The 14,843-nt window shown below is 49.0% G+C and overlaps 4 pseudogenes; all 4 read left to right on the top strand.

Annotated features, from left to right (window-relative positions):
• Window positions 1-3,012: 3,012 nt before the first annotated feature.
• On the top strand, window positions 3,013-3,131 carry LOC143949524 (5S ribosomal RNA; annotated as a pseudogene).
• Window positions 3,132-3,826: 695 nt separating this feature from the next.
• On the top strand, window positions 3,827-3,945 carry LOC143948878 (5S ribosomal RNA; annotated as a pseudogene).
• A 3,555-nt stretch (window positions 3,946-7,500) lies between these two features.
• Window positions 7,501-7,619, top strand: LOC143947926 (5S ribosomal RNA; annotated as a pseudogene).
• Window positions 7,620-7,941: 322 nt separating this feature from the next.
• LOC143948421 (5S ribosomal RNA) lies at window positions 7,942-8,060 on the top strand (annotated as a pseudogene).
• The last annotated feature ends 6,783 nt before the right edge of the window (window positions 8,061-14,843 follow it).

Here is a 14,843-nt window from a genome sequence, read left to right as displayed (position 1 = left end):
GTGAATATTAGAGGGCCCCTCGCAGGCGAGCTTCGGGCTTGGCCTCGCTGCGCTCGGCTCTTTTATATTCTTTTATATTCTTACTCTATGTCACATACTCACAGTCCCGGTACAAATATGAAAAATAGAGCAAAAGAGTACATGGTTTATTTTGATGTATGATAGTTTTATTGCATGCTTGATGTGGATGATTAAAATCGTGTAGTGATCTATATTTAGCATAAGAATGAAAAGGCATAACATGGCAATGAGACAAAATCCATTAGAGATGTGAGCTAGATGAAATGATGAAATGTCTCTGTATAGCCCAGATTGTCTTCTGTTATCACTTAGCCTACCCTCTAAATTCACTAGCCTCTCTATATACACCAGCATGTTTACACTAGCCGGTCTTCTGCATACAATAGCCTGTCTTCGATATACACTAGCCTATGTTCTGAATACACTAGCCCGTCTTCTGTCTTCTGTATGCCCTAGCCTGTCTTCTGTATACATTAGTCTCTCTGTATAAACTAGCATCTCTGTATACCCCAAACTGTCTTCTGTAAAAACTTGTCTCTCTTTATAGCCTGTCTAGCCTTTCTTCTGTACACACTAGCTTCTCTGTATACACTAACCAGGCTTCTATATACAATAGCTTCACTCTATGCACTAGCCTCTCTGTATAATCTAGCCTCTCTATATACCCTAGATAGTGTTCTGCATCTCCGTAGTGGTAGCCTCTCCGTAGAAGCCAGCCTTTATTCTGTATTCACTAGCCTTTCTTCTGTATGCTGTAGTCTTCTATATATACTAGCTTCTCTGTACACCCTTGCATCTCTGTAATACACTAAACCCTCTGTATACCACAGCCTGTCTTCTGTATACACTAGACTGTAAACACTAGCTAGAATACACCAGCCTGTCTTCTGTACCCACTAGAATCTCTGTATACACTACCCAGTCTTCTGTATACACTGTCAGCTTGGATGTATACCCAAGCCTGTCTTCTGTATACACTAGTCTCTCTATATGCACTGTCCTATCTGTATACACGCGACTCTCTCTATACACTAACCTCTCTATATACACTAACATCTTTGTATATACTAGCCTCTCTTTAAATTAGCCTCTCTGTGTACCCCAGCCTCATTGTTTACTCTAGCATCTCTGTATACTCAAGCCTATCTGCATACATGAGTCTGTATTCTGTATTCACTAGCCTGTATTCACTAGCCTTATATATACTAGCTTCTCGCTTCTCTGTACACCCTTGCATTTCTGTACACTAGACTCTCTGAATACACTAAACCCTCAGTATACCACAGCCTGTCTTCTGTATACATTAGACTGTAAAAACTAGCTAGAATACACCAGCCTGTCTTCTTTACCCAATAGACTCTCTGTATGCACTACCCAGTCTTCTGTATACACTGTCAGCTTTGATGTATACCCAAGCCTGTCTTCTGTATACACTAGTTTCTCTATATGCACTGTCCTTTCTGTATACTCTCGACCCTCTCTATACATTAACCTCTCTATATACACTAACATCTTTGTATATACTAGCCTCTCTTTAAATTAGCCTCTCTGTGTACCCCAGCCTCACTGTTTACTCTAGCATCTCTGTATACTCAAGCCTATCTACATACACGAGTCTTCTGTATTGTGTATTAACTAGCCTTTCTTCTGTATGCTGTAGTCTTCTATATATACCAGCTTCTCTGTACACCCTTGCATCTCTGTAAACACTGTGTAAACTAGCCAGTCTTATGTATACACTCGCCGACTGTATACACTAGACTCTCTGAATACACTAAACTCTCTGTATACCACAGCCTGTCTTCTGTATACACTAGACTGTAAAAACTAGCTACAATACACCAGCCTGTCTTCTGTACCCACTAGACTCTCTGTATACACTACCCAGTCTTCTGTATAGAATGTCAGCTTTCATGTATACCCTTTCTGTATACACTAGCTTCTCTATATGCACTGTCCTTTCTGTATACACTCGACTCTCTCTATACACTAACCTCTCTATATACACTAACATCTTTGTATTTGTCTTTAAACTAGCCTCTCTGTGTACCCCAGCCTCACTGTTTACTCTAGCATCTCTGTATACTCAAGCCTATCTACATACACGAAACCTGTATTCTGTATTCACTAGCCTTTCTTCTGTATGCTGTAGTCTTCTATATATACCAGCTTCTCTGTACACCCTAGCACTGTAACAGTGCTAGGTTCCTGTATTACAGAAACAGAACACCAGCAATAAGGTGTATACTGTGCAGGAGGCACACAACACCGACTCTAACTTCTGCACTGCAGATGCATGTATTGCAGAAATTGAACACCAGTAATAAAGGGTAGCTTCAGGTGTGTACTGTGCAGGAGGCACATAACACCCACTGTAACAGTGCTAGGTTCCCAAGCAGTAAAGACACTGTCCCTGCCTATCGTCCTCTTTCCCTGACCACCGCAACACACTATACAAGGCCGCCGTGCTGGCGGCCTTATATAGTGTGGGGTGTGTACTAAACCCCCCTGAGCTATAATTAGCCACAGGAATCCTGCCTGTGGTGAATTGTGGCTCTCCTCACACAGGATGTCACATCTGTTCTTATTATATAGAACCTATTATGCTCCTCGTAAACTTTTTCAGTTTTGCCGAACGGCCGGACGCAAGTTGCCCCCGGTGCGGGAACATGGGGGGAGACATGATGCACATGTTTTGGAGATGCCCGAAGTTGATCCGCTACTGGACAGAGGTGACAGGAACCATTGATCGGGTGGTTGGAACCTCCACCAGGATGGGGGCGAAGTATTGTCTCCTGGGATTAGTTGAAGGAGTTGGAAACCCGGGAAGTAGCCAGATGGCAGTTCTGAGATGCCTATTTCAGGCAAGGAAACTGATTGCCCAACCCTGCTTAGCCTCCAATGTTGGCAATGACTTGTTTTTTTTTTGCTTGTTTCCCAAGATGACCATGTTGGCGTTTGTCAAGATGGTTGAGAGTGCCCGAAGAGATCGCCTATGGCCCCATCACCTTGAAAGTGCCTGATCTTGTCTGATCTCGGAGGCTAAGCATTGTCGGGCCTGATTAGTAACTGGATGGGAGACCAACTGGGAATACCAGGTGCCGTAGGATTCTTTTTATGTTGTTGGCGTTGACATGGTTTTTTTTTTCCGCTTGTTTCCCAAGGTGATCATCTTGGCATTTGTCAAGAGGGCTGAGAGAGCCCAAAGAAATCTCCTACGGCCACATCCCCCTGAAAGCGCCCGATCTCATCTGATCTCAGAGGCTAAGCAGGGTCCGGCCTGGATAGTACCTAATTAAAGGTGCCGTAGGAATCTTTTTATATTGTTGACTTTGACCTGTTTTTCTTTCGCTTGTTTCCCAAGGTGACCATTTTAGCATCAGTCAAGAGTTTTGAGTATGTCCCAAAGTGTTCGCCTGAGGTCACATCACCCTGAAAGCGCCCGATCTCAGAGGCTAAGCAGGGTCTGGGTCAGATGGGAGACCACCAGGGTCTATGTTGTTGACGTTGACCTTTTTTTTTTCACTTGTTTCCCAAGATAACCATCTTGGTATTTGTCAAGAGGGTTGAGAGTGTCTAAATAGAACACCTATGGCCACATCACCCTGAAAGCGCACAATCTCATCTGATCTCGGAGGCCTAGCAGTGTACGGCCTGGTTAATACCTGTATGGGAGACCATCTGTGAATACCAGGTGCCGTAGGCTTCTTTTTATGTTGTTGGCGTTTACCTGTTTATTTTCGCTTGTTTCCCAAGGTGACCATCTTGGCGCTTAACAAGAGGGTTGAGAGTGCCCAAAGAGATCACCTACGGCCCCATCACCCTGAAAGCGCCCAATCTCATCTGATCTCAGAGGCTAAACAGTGTCGGGCCTGGTTAGTACCTGGATGGGAGACCGCCTGGAAATACCAGGTGCCATAGGCTTCTTTTTTTGTTGTTGGCTTTGAACTGTTTTTTTCGCTTGTTTCTCAAGGCGACCATCTTGGCGTTTGTCAAGAGGGTTGGGCGTGTCTTGAAGAGAACACTTACGGCCACATCCCCCTGAAAGCACCCGATCTCGTCTGATTTCAGAGGCTTAGCAGCATCAGGCCTGGTTAGTACCTGGATGGGAGACTGCCTGGGAAGACCAGGTGACATAGAAGGATCTGGTCTGGTTAGTGTCTTGATTGGGAGATCGCCTGGGAATACCGGATACCGTAGGATTCTTTTTATGTTGTTGGCTTTGACCTGTTTTTTTTCCCTTGTTTCCCAAGGTGACCATCTTGGCATTTGTCAAGAGGGTTGAGAGTGCACAAAGAAATTGCCTACGGGCACAACACCCTGAAAGCGCCCAATCTCGTTTGGTCTCAGAGGTTAAGCAGGGTTGGGCCTGGTTTGTACCTGGATGGGAGACCGCCTGGGTTTTCCAGATGCCGCAGGCTTCTTTTTATGTTGTTGGCGTTGACTTGTTTTTTTTGTTTGTTTCCCAAGGTGACCATCTTGGCGTTTGTCAAGAGGGTTGAGCATGCATTTGATCTCAGAGGCTAAGCAGGGTTGGGACATGGTTAGTACCTGGATGGGAGACCGCCTGGGATTTCTCGATGCCATAGGCTTTAGTTTTTAAGCTGTTGGCATTGACTTATTTTTTTTATTTTTATTATTCTTTTATTAAGTAGAACAACATAAATATAACAGTCAACCATACAGCATGACCCAGGGTCACAATTACATGCTAACAAAAAATAGGCAGCCAAATAACTCTGGGTTCTCAGAGGGGAGTCCTACAGTTTCATGCAGAATATAGAGAAACCCCACCTCCGACATGTAGTACAGTATAACTAGTGCAGCTCCGTTCGGACAAATGTAATCATGGAGAACAACTGGGACCACAGCGAGCCAGCTTATCATGACCTACGTGAACCAGAGTAAAATATGAGCCGGTCATGTCCAGAACCCTGGGGTTCTTCTGGGTCCTGAAGGCTAGTAAGGAGACAAGGCATAGTTAAAAGGGAGGACGGGGGAAGAAGAGAGTGCAAAGACGGAGAGAGAGGAGGTGGGGGGATGGCGGCGGGGAAAAAAAGAAAAATAAAGACAAAAAGGGAGGGGGGGAATGCCACCCAGGACAGATATGGCCTACGTAGGTAAACGTTAGATGTTCAGTCGTTTTCTGGGACGGAGGCACTGCTCACCTCCCGAATGTAGTCTCGAGTACCAGTAAAATACCTCCAGGGCCTCCATGTAACACTAAATGCCTCTTCAGTGTTGTGAAGGGTGGCGGTCAATTCTTCCATCCGGAGAATATGATTGACTTTGGAATACCACAGCACCTTGGATGGGGGCTGAGGCTGCCTCCACAGTGTGGGAATGCAGGCCCGGGCGGCATTCAGGAGTTGCATCGTGAGGGTTTTTTTGTATTTTCGAACAGGCTGTTCGGTCAAGTGTAGAAGGCACGCTACTGGGAACCCAAAAGTTCCTCAAGGTCGGGCATGCCCAGAAAAGGTGTCCCATGGTCCCCATATCTGAATTTCACCTCCAACAAACATCCGGGATCGATCTATCCATTTTTTTCAGAAGGTATGGGACTCTATACCAGCGTGAGACTATCTTGTATGTTGATATTGGTTTGCGATGGAAGCTTTATGTACTAAGGTCAGGATCTTCCCTATCTGTTGTGGGGTAAATGTGATGCCTAAGTCCCTCTCCCATTTGTGGATAAATGGTGGGGGTCGACTCCTCCTCCTGACTACTCAATAGGTTGTACAGGAGGGAGAGGGTGTGTCGCACAGGTTCCCTTTTGTGACAGATGGATTTATAGGGTGTCAGGTCTCTAGGAGTGTAGGGGGCCCTTTGTATGGCCAGAAGAAAGTGACGAAGTTGATAAGCACTAAACAAGTCAAGCGGAGGGTCAGAAAGCTCGGCGACGGTTTGCGTGGTCGGGAGCCCTCCCGTGGGCCACACCTCTCCCAGACGCTGTTTCCCCACCACTGTCAACTGTCGCAGTTTCTTGTTGGTAAATCCCGGTGGGAAGTCTGGATTACCTATAACCGGAGTCATTGGTGATGGCAGGGGAGCAATGTGTGTGCAGCGGAACAACCTCCGCACAACAGCCAACGTAGCTCCCACTACGGGGTGACCTCTGAGGTCTTTTGGTAGGGAGGACAGGAGCCACGGGGAGGTCAATAGGGGAATGGAACCATCCTCAATCTCCATCTCCACCCACTGCTTGTGTGGGCCATTACAATGCCAATCAACGACTCTCGCTAGCAGAGTCACTCTGTAGTATTGTCTGAGATCTGGGAGACCCAGACCCCCCTTGTCCTTTGGTCTGGCAAGCAATTGCAAACGGGCTCTGGGCGGTTTGCGCTCCCAAATAAAGTCCCGGAGCAGCACCTGCAGTTGTCTGAAAAAAATTGGGGGTAACCGGATCGGTAATGTCTGGAACATGTATAAGATCCGAGGGAGGGCCATCATTTTGAATGCATTACAGCGCCCGAACCAGGTCAGTGTTAAAGCATGCCAGTTTCCCAAATCAGATTTCAGTCTATCCAGGAGAGGGACAAAATGAAGCAGGTACAATTGCGCTAAATCCGCTGCGATGTCAACGCCCAGTTAACGTATAGATTTTTCAGCCCAGTAGAATGGAAAAGCGGACTGGAGCCTCTTGGCCTCACCATCCGGGACCGATATATTCAATACAGCCGACTTGGCGCAATTGTTTTTATAGTTTGATAGGCTGCCGTGTCGCTGTAGAGACGCAAGTATTTTGGGAAGCAAAATGTGTGGATTGGAGACGAAAAAATTAGATCGTCAGCGTACGCCGCAATTTTGTGGTGTGCCGAGGGTTTGGATATGCCAGTAATATTCGGGTCATTCCGAACGTGACACATAAGTGGTTCCAGTGTCAGAATTAAAATTAGGGGAGACAGAGGGCACCCCTGCCTCGTCCCATTAGTGATGGGGAAAGAGTCCGAGCACCACTCGGTCACCCGTAAAGCTGCCGACGGCGTGGAGTAAAGCGACATTACTCAGCTCATCATGTTGGGGCCAAGACCTATATGTTCCAGGGTGGCCTGCATAAAGTGCCAGGCCACCCTGTCAAAGGCCTTCTCCGCGTCCGTTGACAACATAAGCAAGGGCCTTCCCTGTACATGCGCCGCATGGATTAAATTGAGGACTTGGGCCGTATTGTCTCTAGCTTCCGACTTATTTATATTTTTTTGCTTGTTTCCCAAGGTGACCATCTTGGCGTTTGTCAAGAGGGTTGAAAGTGCCTGAAGAGATTGCCTACGGGCACATCACCCTGAAATCACCCGATCTCGTTTGATGTTGGAGGCTAATAGAGTCGGGCCTTGTTAGTACCTGGATGGGAGACCGCCTGGGAATACCAGGTGTCGTAGACTTCTTTTTATGTTGTTGGCGTTGACCTGTTTTTTTTCCGCTTATTTCCCAAAGTGACCATCTTGGTGTTTGTCAAGAGGGTTGAGAGTGCCTGAAGAGATTGCCTATGGCCACATCACTCTGAAAGCACCCAATCTCGTCTGATCTTGGAGGCTAAGAAGAGTCGGGCCTGGTTAGTACCTGGATGGGAGACCACCTGGGATTACCAGTTATTGTAGGCTTCTTTTTATGTTGTTGGCGTTGATTCGTTTTTTTTTTTTGCTTGTTTCCCAAGGTGACCATCTTGGCATTTGTCAAGAGGGATGAGAGTGCCCAAAGAGATCGCTTACAGCAGCATCATCCTGAAAGAGCCCTATCTCTTCTCTTCTCTGAGGCTAAGAAGGGTTGGGCCTAGTTAGTACCTGGATGGGAGATGGTGTTGGAATACCAGGTGCCGTATTCTTCTTTTTATGTTGTTGACATTGACCTGTTTTTTTTTTCACTTGTTTCCCAAGGTGACCATCTTGGCATTTGTCAAGAGGGTTGAGAGTGCCCGAAGAGATCACCTACGGCCCCATCACCCTGAAAGCGCCGAATCTCGTCTGATCTCGGATGCTAAACAGTGTCGGGCCTGGTTAGTACCTGGATGGGAGACCGCCTGGGAATACCAGGTGCCATAGGCTTCTGTTTTTTATTTTTTTTATTTAGTAGTATGCGACATACAATGCAAAGGCAACTTCACAGAATGTGTGATACAAATAGTTACAAACAAATGATCATATTGCATGGATATCAGAGCCAATGGTAAGAAGTCTGAGGAGAATAGCACGTGTACAGCTTTGCGGTCATATCAAGATGAGATTAAAGCTCCATCTCGTTGGGATCCTCTACCACTTAAAATATTATTGATACTAGCCCTGCTACCCTCGAAGAGTTTAGATATCCATAGATAGGGGAAGAGTATTGTGTAGTAGTCAAATGGGGTCGGAACATACCATTTTCTTTTCCCTTTTTTGAGTTAAGAAGGGAAATAGTAGAACTGAAAGGAGGGAGAAGGGGAAAGAGAAGATTGGGGAAGGAAATGGCAGAAAAGGAAAAGAAGGGGTAAGGGGGTGTCGTGGGTAGAGTGGATAGGATGGGGTCCCCTCCCAGGGAGCAAGAGACGCCCTCGGCTCACCAGCTCATCAGCTGTCCAACGTTTGGAACAGCGATCTCCAACGATCACCATGAGCTTACTATGTCTCGCGGAGGTATTCTTCCGAAAAGCGAAACTGGGTCCAGTAGAACCATCTGTTCCCATGCTCCTCCGTTTTATCCCTCATTGTGGCAGTCAGGTCTTCCATTCGTTCAATATCATTTACCCTTGCGAACCACTGGGTCACCATTGGAGCAGATTGCTCTTTCCACTGACTTGGGATGCAGGCCCAAGCTGCATTGAGGAGATGTTTAAGTAAGGACTTATGATAACGCTTTCTCGACATAGGAGTTAGATTGAGAAGAACTGCTGCGGGATCATTGGCTAAGGAAATGTCTGTGAACTTGTGGATGAGTCTCAGGACAGGCTGCCAGAATGTTTGTAATTTAGGGCATTCCCAGAAAATGTGGAGAATGGTGCCACATTTGGTCCACAGCGACAGCAGCGGTCAGATTGACCGGGGAATATTTTGGCCAACACCACCGGTGTACGATACCAGCGTGTGATCAGCTTATATGAGATCTCCTGATATTTACTGCAGAGTGACGACTTATGAGCGAAAAAGAGTATTCTGTCCTTCTGTGGTTTGGAGAATGTAGTTTGTAAGTCCCTTTTCCATTTAGCTAGGAAGGGTGGATCCGTGGAGGATTGTGCGTCTGTCAGGATTTGGTAGGACCTAGAGAGGGAACCACGAATTGGGCCATCATCCAGGCAAAGTTCCTCGAAGGGGTGGAATTGTCTAGAGAAGAACAAATGGTTAGGTAGTGATCCGAGGAAATGGATTAGCTGTCTAGCTCTCCAGCTATCCAATGCAACAGGTACTTGCTCTAGCAGTATGGTCCCCGAGGGGATTAAGCCCGTGGGTCCAAGAAATAGGGCTGCTCTCAGAAGCCCTTTCGGGGCTTGCCTGGTAAAGGCCTGGTCAGACAGGCCCGGAGGGAATCTAGGATGTCCAATAATTGGGGTCATAGGAGAAGGGAAGTTAGTCAGGTGGGAAAGGTGAAAAAAACTATCCATCTCGGCGAGCGAGGGGCCAATTAACGGGTGAGTAGTCACACAGGGCTCCAATGGCCTCCCCGCCCAAGGCAGATGAGCCAGTGGAACCCGCGCCATCTCCTGCTCTAGCTTGACCCATAGCTTCAGTTCCCCATGCCGGTGTCTTATCACATATGGTCCCCCATCGGATAGTGTCCGCTGTGTACTGCGCATGCGCAGTACACAGCAACACAGATTCCGAAAATTGCCGAGCATGAACGGCGCCTGCGCACTGAGTCCAGGTTCTATCCCCACTATCCAAGTGGACATAGAGTAAGAATATAAAAGAGCCGAGCGCAGCGAGGCCGAGCCCGAAGCGTGGCGAGCGAAGCTCGCCTGCGAGGGACCCTCTAATATTCACAACCCTATGTCCGCTTGGATGGTGGGGCTACCACCTCCACTCACCGCGCAGGCGCCGTTCAGCTTCGGAGATTTTCCGAAGCTTCGTCTGCTTCGCAGTACGGCGCGGACACTATATCATGGCCGGACAGTATATGGCAGAACACCGGCACCAGTCAACCACCGGTGTCATGTGCGTCGCTGTGTAATATAGAGCAGGGTCCGGGAAGCCAATACCTCCCCGCAATTTCGGTCGCAATAGCATTGCCCTACCAATACGCATATGTTTTCCGCGCCAGAGGAACTTGATAAAGATTGAGCGAACCGCATGAAAGAAAGTCTGGGGTATTTTGATAGGTAAGGCTTGTAGTAGATACAGAAGTCGTGGCATCGCGTTCATCTTCAACACATTACAGCGTCCGAACCATGACAGAGCTAGTGGGTCCCATCTTTTAAGGTCCGCTGTAAGCCCATAGGCTTCTTTTTATGTTGTTGGCTTTGACCTGTTTTTTTTTGCTTGTTTCTCAAGGTGAGCATCTTGGCGTTTGTCAAGAGGGTTGGGCGTGTCTTGAAGAGAACGCTTACGGCCACATCAACCTGAAAGCACCCGATCTCGTCTGATTTCAGAGGCTAAGCAGCGTCAGGCCTGGTTAGTACCTGGATGGGAGACTCCCTGGGAAGACCAGGTGCCATAGAAGGATCTGGTCTGGTTAGTGTCTTGATTGGGAGATCGCCTGGGAATACTGGATGCCGTAGGCTTCTTTTTATGTTGTTGGCTTTGACCTGTTTTTTTTAGCTTGTTTCCCAAGGTGACCATCTTGGCCTTTGTCAAGAGGCTTCAGAGTGCCCAAAGAGAGTGCCTACGGCCAAATCACTATACTATATATCTATATCTATAATAATAAATAATATTTTTAGTTATTATATATAAGATACTATATAGGTGATTTGGCCGTAGGCACTCTCTTTGGGCACTCTGAAGCCTCTTGACAAAGGCCAAGATGGTCACCTTGGGAAACAAGCTAAAAAAAACAGGTCAAAGCCAACAACATAAAAAGAAGCCTACGGCATCCAGTATTCCCAGGCGATCTCCCAATCAAGACACTAACCAGGGGGGGGGCGTGGCCTAGGCATGAAGGAGTGAGGACGCTCTTTTCCGGAGCTCCTGGTCCGTGACCCCTCCGCACCCCTTTACCACAGTCTGGTCGCATATTTCGGCATCGCCGACATCCCCGCGCATCGGCGGAACACAGCCAGCCGAGCGGGGTCCGCCGCTGCTGCCATGGACAGGTACTTGGTCCCGCTGCAGCCTCCGGCCTCCACGCCGGATCCAGCCAAGATGGCGCCCGCGGCCTCCGGCGCTCCAGGACACGCGGCACAGAGGGAAGGTGAGCAGACTGCTATGTAGGGACACGACATGCCCCCGTTCTCCTCGCCTAGTGACTTGTCCCCGTGTCTCCCCCGCTCACTGTCTATGGCCTCGCTTGACAGCCCGGACCATAGCGGCCTGCCACCCTGGTTCCCTCACAGCTCCCAACTGTCCCAGAGACCCTCCCGCAGTGGAAGCCTCATCCCAGGACCGAATGGCCAGGCTGCTCTCGCCTCAGACACACAGGGGGACCCACCGCTGCCACCAGCACCGGCATTATTGGGGGACAAGGCCATCCTAGCTTTACTCCAAAACCTTCCCACTAAAGCAGACTTTAGCTGTATGGCAGCCAGGATTGAAACGACCTTGCGACATGAAATCGCAGGGGTCAAACGTGACGTGTCGGCTACGAACGAGCGGGTGACCACCCTGGCATCGGATGTGACCTCCCTGACCACTGATGTTTCTGGCCTGCAAGCCGCACATGATACCCTTGCTGACAGAGTGGCACAGTTGCAACTCCTAGTGGATGACCTTGAGAATCGCAACCGCAGACGCAACATCAGGATCAGAGACTTGCCCGAAGCCACTGGCCAGGCAGACCTCAAAGCCACAGTTACAGCTATATTTAACGCCTGTCTGGACCGCGCTGCTGACACAGTAATAGCTATTGATAGAGTCCACAGGACCCTGGGCCCCAGGAGCCCCACAGAGAACCGGCCACGTGACGTTTTATGCTGTCTCCACAATTACTCAGTTAGGGAGGATGTCCTGCAAGCGTCGTGGCGCAAAGGCAGCATTGATTTTGACGGGGCCCAAGTCATCCTTCTGCCAGATGTATCCCGCAAGACCTTCCAGATGAGACGCTGTCTGCGACCCCTTCTGGAACACCTAACTGAACGGAGGATTCCATACAAGTGGGGCCATCCGTTTCACCTTATAGTGCGCAAAAATGGGAGGCCCCTTGCGCTACGACACCCTTCGGAGGTCCCGTCCTTTCTGGAGGCTTTGGGCCTGCCCTCGGTTCAGGTCCCCGACTGGTTGGCTCCTGTTGTCCCCCAGGGAGCAGTGGCCCCGACGAACAACCCCTCAACCAGGCCACAGAGAGTGAGACGCCACCGTCGATCCCAACGTCAGAGATCGCAGGCCCCTCAAGATCGTGAACCCTGAGAGAGTACAGTAATTTTCCGTTATTCCTGTGTTATACCCTTTTTTTTTTTGTTTTCTTTTTCTCTACCAACATAGATGGCTGGAGTATCCAGCTTTGTGTTGTTTACCATGCCACGGGCCATTGTTCCCAGCGCCCCTGCTAGGGGAGAGGAAGGACATTGGAAGAACAGAGTTGGACACTGCGCTTCCTGGACGAAGCCCTGAGTTATTGGCGGTACTGTTCACCATTCTCGTTACTGTTTATCTACAGGTGCCCTAGTCTCGGCGCTCTTTGTGTTTTTGGACTGCCTGGTGGTGCCCCCCGGGTGCCCCTGGGCGGCGTTCCCGCTCCCTCCCCCTCTCCCCCCCCCCTTTTTTCCATTTTTTTTGGGGGGGGGGGGGCGGGTGCCTGGGTGGTATAAAGTTATCTATACTCTGTGTTGAAAAGTTTAATATGTTGGTTTAATTATGCACTGTTCTACTAACTGCCCGATACCTGCTGCAGTGATGTTCTATAATGCGTTTGATGTCGTAGTTAAGATGCCAAAGAAGCTCCGTGCACGCCCGATTGCGACTGCATGGACCATGGGATGCTGGAGGGGTACTGCACCGACGAGTTCCTCCCTCTGCAGTGCCTTACCTCTTCCCCCACTAGGCCCCTCTGCCCTAACCAGCAGGTTCTCTCCGATAGGAGCTTTAGCAATTCCCCGATCTATCCCCACCCCTCCTACCCTCCTCCTCCCTACTAACTCCGGACCTTCTCAGCTTCATTACTGCTTTTCCTTTTTCTCCTCCTCTTCCTCTATGCTTGAACTCTATATCTACTACTGACTCTGGTGGGGACCGCCGGCCGGGTACCACTGCCGACATGGCCCTGAAGCTGGTTTCCTGGAATGTGAAAGGGCTGAATGTACCTGAAAAAAGGTCCAGCTGCCTAACAGAATTGTGGCGGATGAAGCCCCAAATAGTTTTTCTCCAGGAGACCCATTTCAGGACAGACCAAATACCACGGCTTTATAGTAAGCACTTCCCCCTGGCCCACCACAGCACGTCCCCTACTTCCAAATCGAGAGGAGTGTGTGTTCTTCTTGCTAAAAATGCCTGTTAGCTGTCCAAGCCGATAGTGAAGGGAGATTACTCTTCATTAAGGGAACTCTCCACTCGCAAACTTTTACTCTTGCCAACCTATACATGCCGAATGTGGACCAGCTGCCGGCCTTAGAAGCATGCTTGGATGCCCTGGCTGCATTCTCGGAGGGTACTTTGATCGTTGGGGGGGACTTTAACCTCACCTTGGACCCCCGCAGAGACTCATCATCGGGCACCTCTGCGATTTCTGCGAGAACGCATTCACACATAAGAGACCTGCTACACTCCCACCGACTGATCGATGTGTGGCGTACGCTTCACCCACAGGATAGGGACTATACGTTCTTTTCCACCGCTCATGGTTCTTACTCACGTATAGGTATGTTTTTAGTCGCCCACAATGCTATCCCGGCGGTCACAGACGCTCAGATAGGCCACATAGCCCTGTCTGACCATGCCCCGATTTCTTTGATGCTGAAGCTACAACAGGAGTCGTGTGGTCAGTCCTGGTGGAGACTGAACGAGTCTCTCCTGAAGGACCCTGAGACCCACGCAGACCTGCTTAGGGAATTAGAAAGTTACTTTGATCATAACCGTGATTCTGTTTCCAACCCCCTCATGTTATGGGCGGCTCATAAATGCTACATTAGGGGCATTCTTATTTAACATGGTCATAGACTCAAAGTGGCCAAAATTGAGGCTCTCGCCAAACTTATTGCCAAGTTGCATGCGTGTGAACAACGACACAAATCCCAGCCGACTGCTGCGCTGGAGGTGGAGGTGAGAGATCTTAGAGAACAAATCAGAGATTTCTCTCTCTTTCAGGCTAGAACCAGACTCATGTGGGTCCACAGGACGTATTATGAATATGGAGACAAGTGTAGTAGGTCCCTAGCGAACTCCCTGCGTGCCCAACGCAAAGCGTCCTTCATTCCAACCATGACCTCCCCTTCGGGTGCCAAACTTCATGATTCACGGGAGATAGCGGAGTGTTTCCGATCTTTCTATGAAGCCCTTTATAACTTGCACCCCCGGGACTCAGGAGACGCCCTCCAGGCCGGCACAGCGGCCATTGACGAGTACCTAGCTTCGGCAAACCTCCCGTCGCTGACACAGGAAGAGATAGAGCTTCTCTCGCAACCTATCTCCCCGGAGGAATTGTCGGCAGCGTTAAGAGACTCACCCAAGGGCAAGGCACCAGGCCCAGATGGGTTTACGGTCCCTTATTATAAGGCCTTCCTCTCCCTGTTGTCCACGCCGTTTGTGTCAGCTTTTAACGCCCTATTGGAG

This window comes from Lithobates pipiens, unplaced genomic scaffold (assembly GCF_037356315.1).
Source record: "Lithobates pipiens isolate NorthernLeopardFrog02 unplaced genomic scaffold, aLitPip1_a1.2 Scaffold_30, whole genome shotgun sequence".
NCBI lineage: Eukaryota > Metazoa > Chordata > Amphibia > Anura > Ranidae > Lithobates > Lithobates pipiens.
Note: the sequence above shows the minus strand (reverse complement) of the source record. Positions and strands in the feature narration are given on the sequence as shown.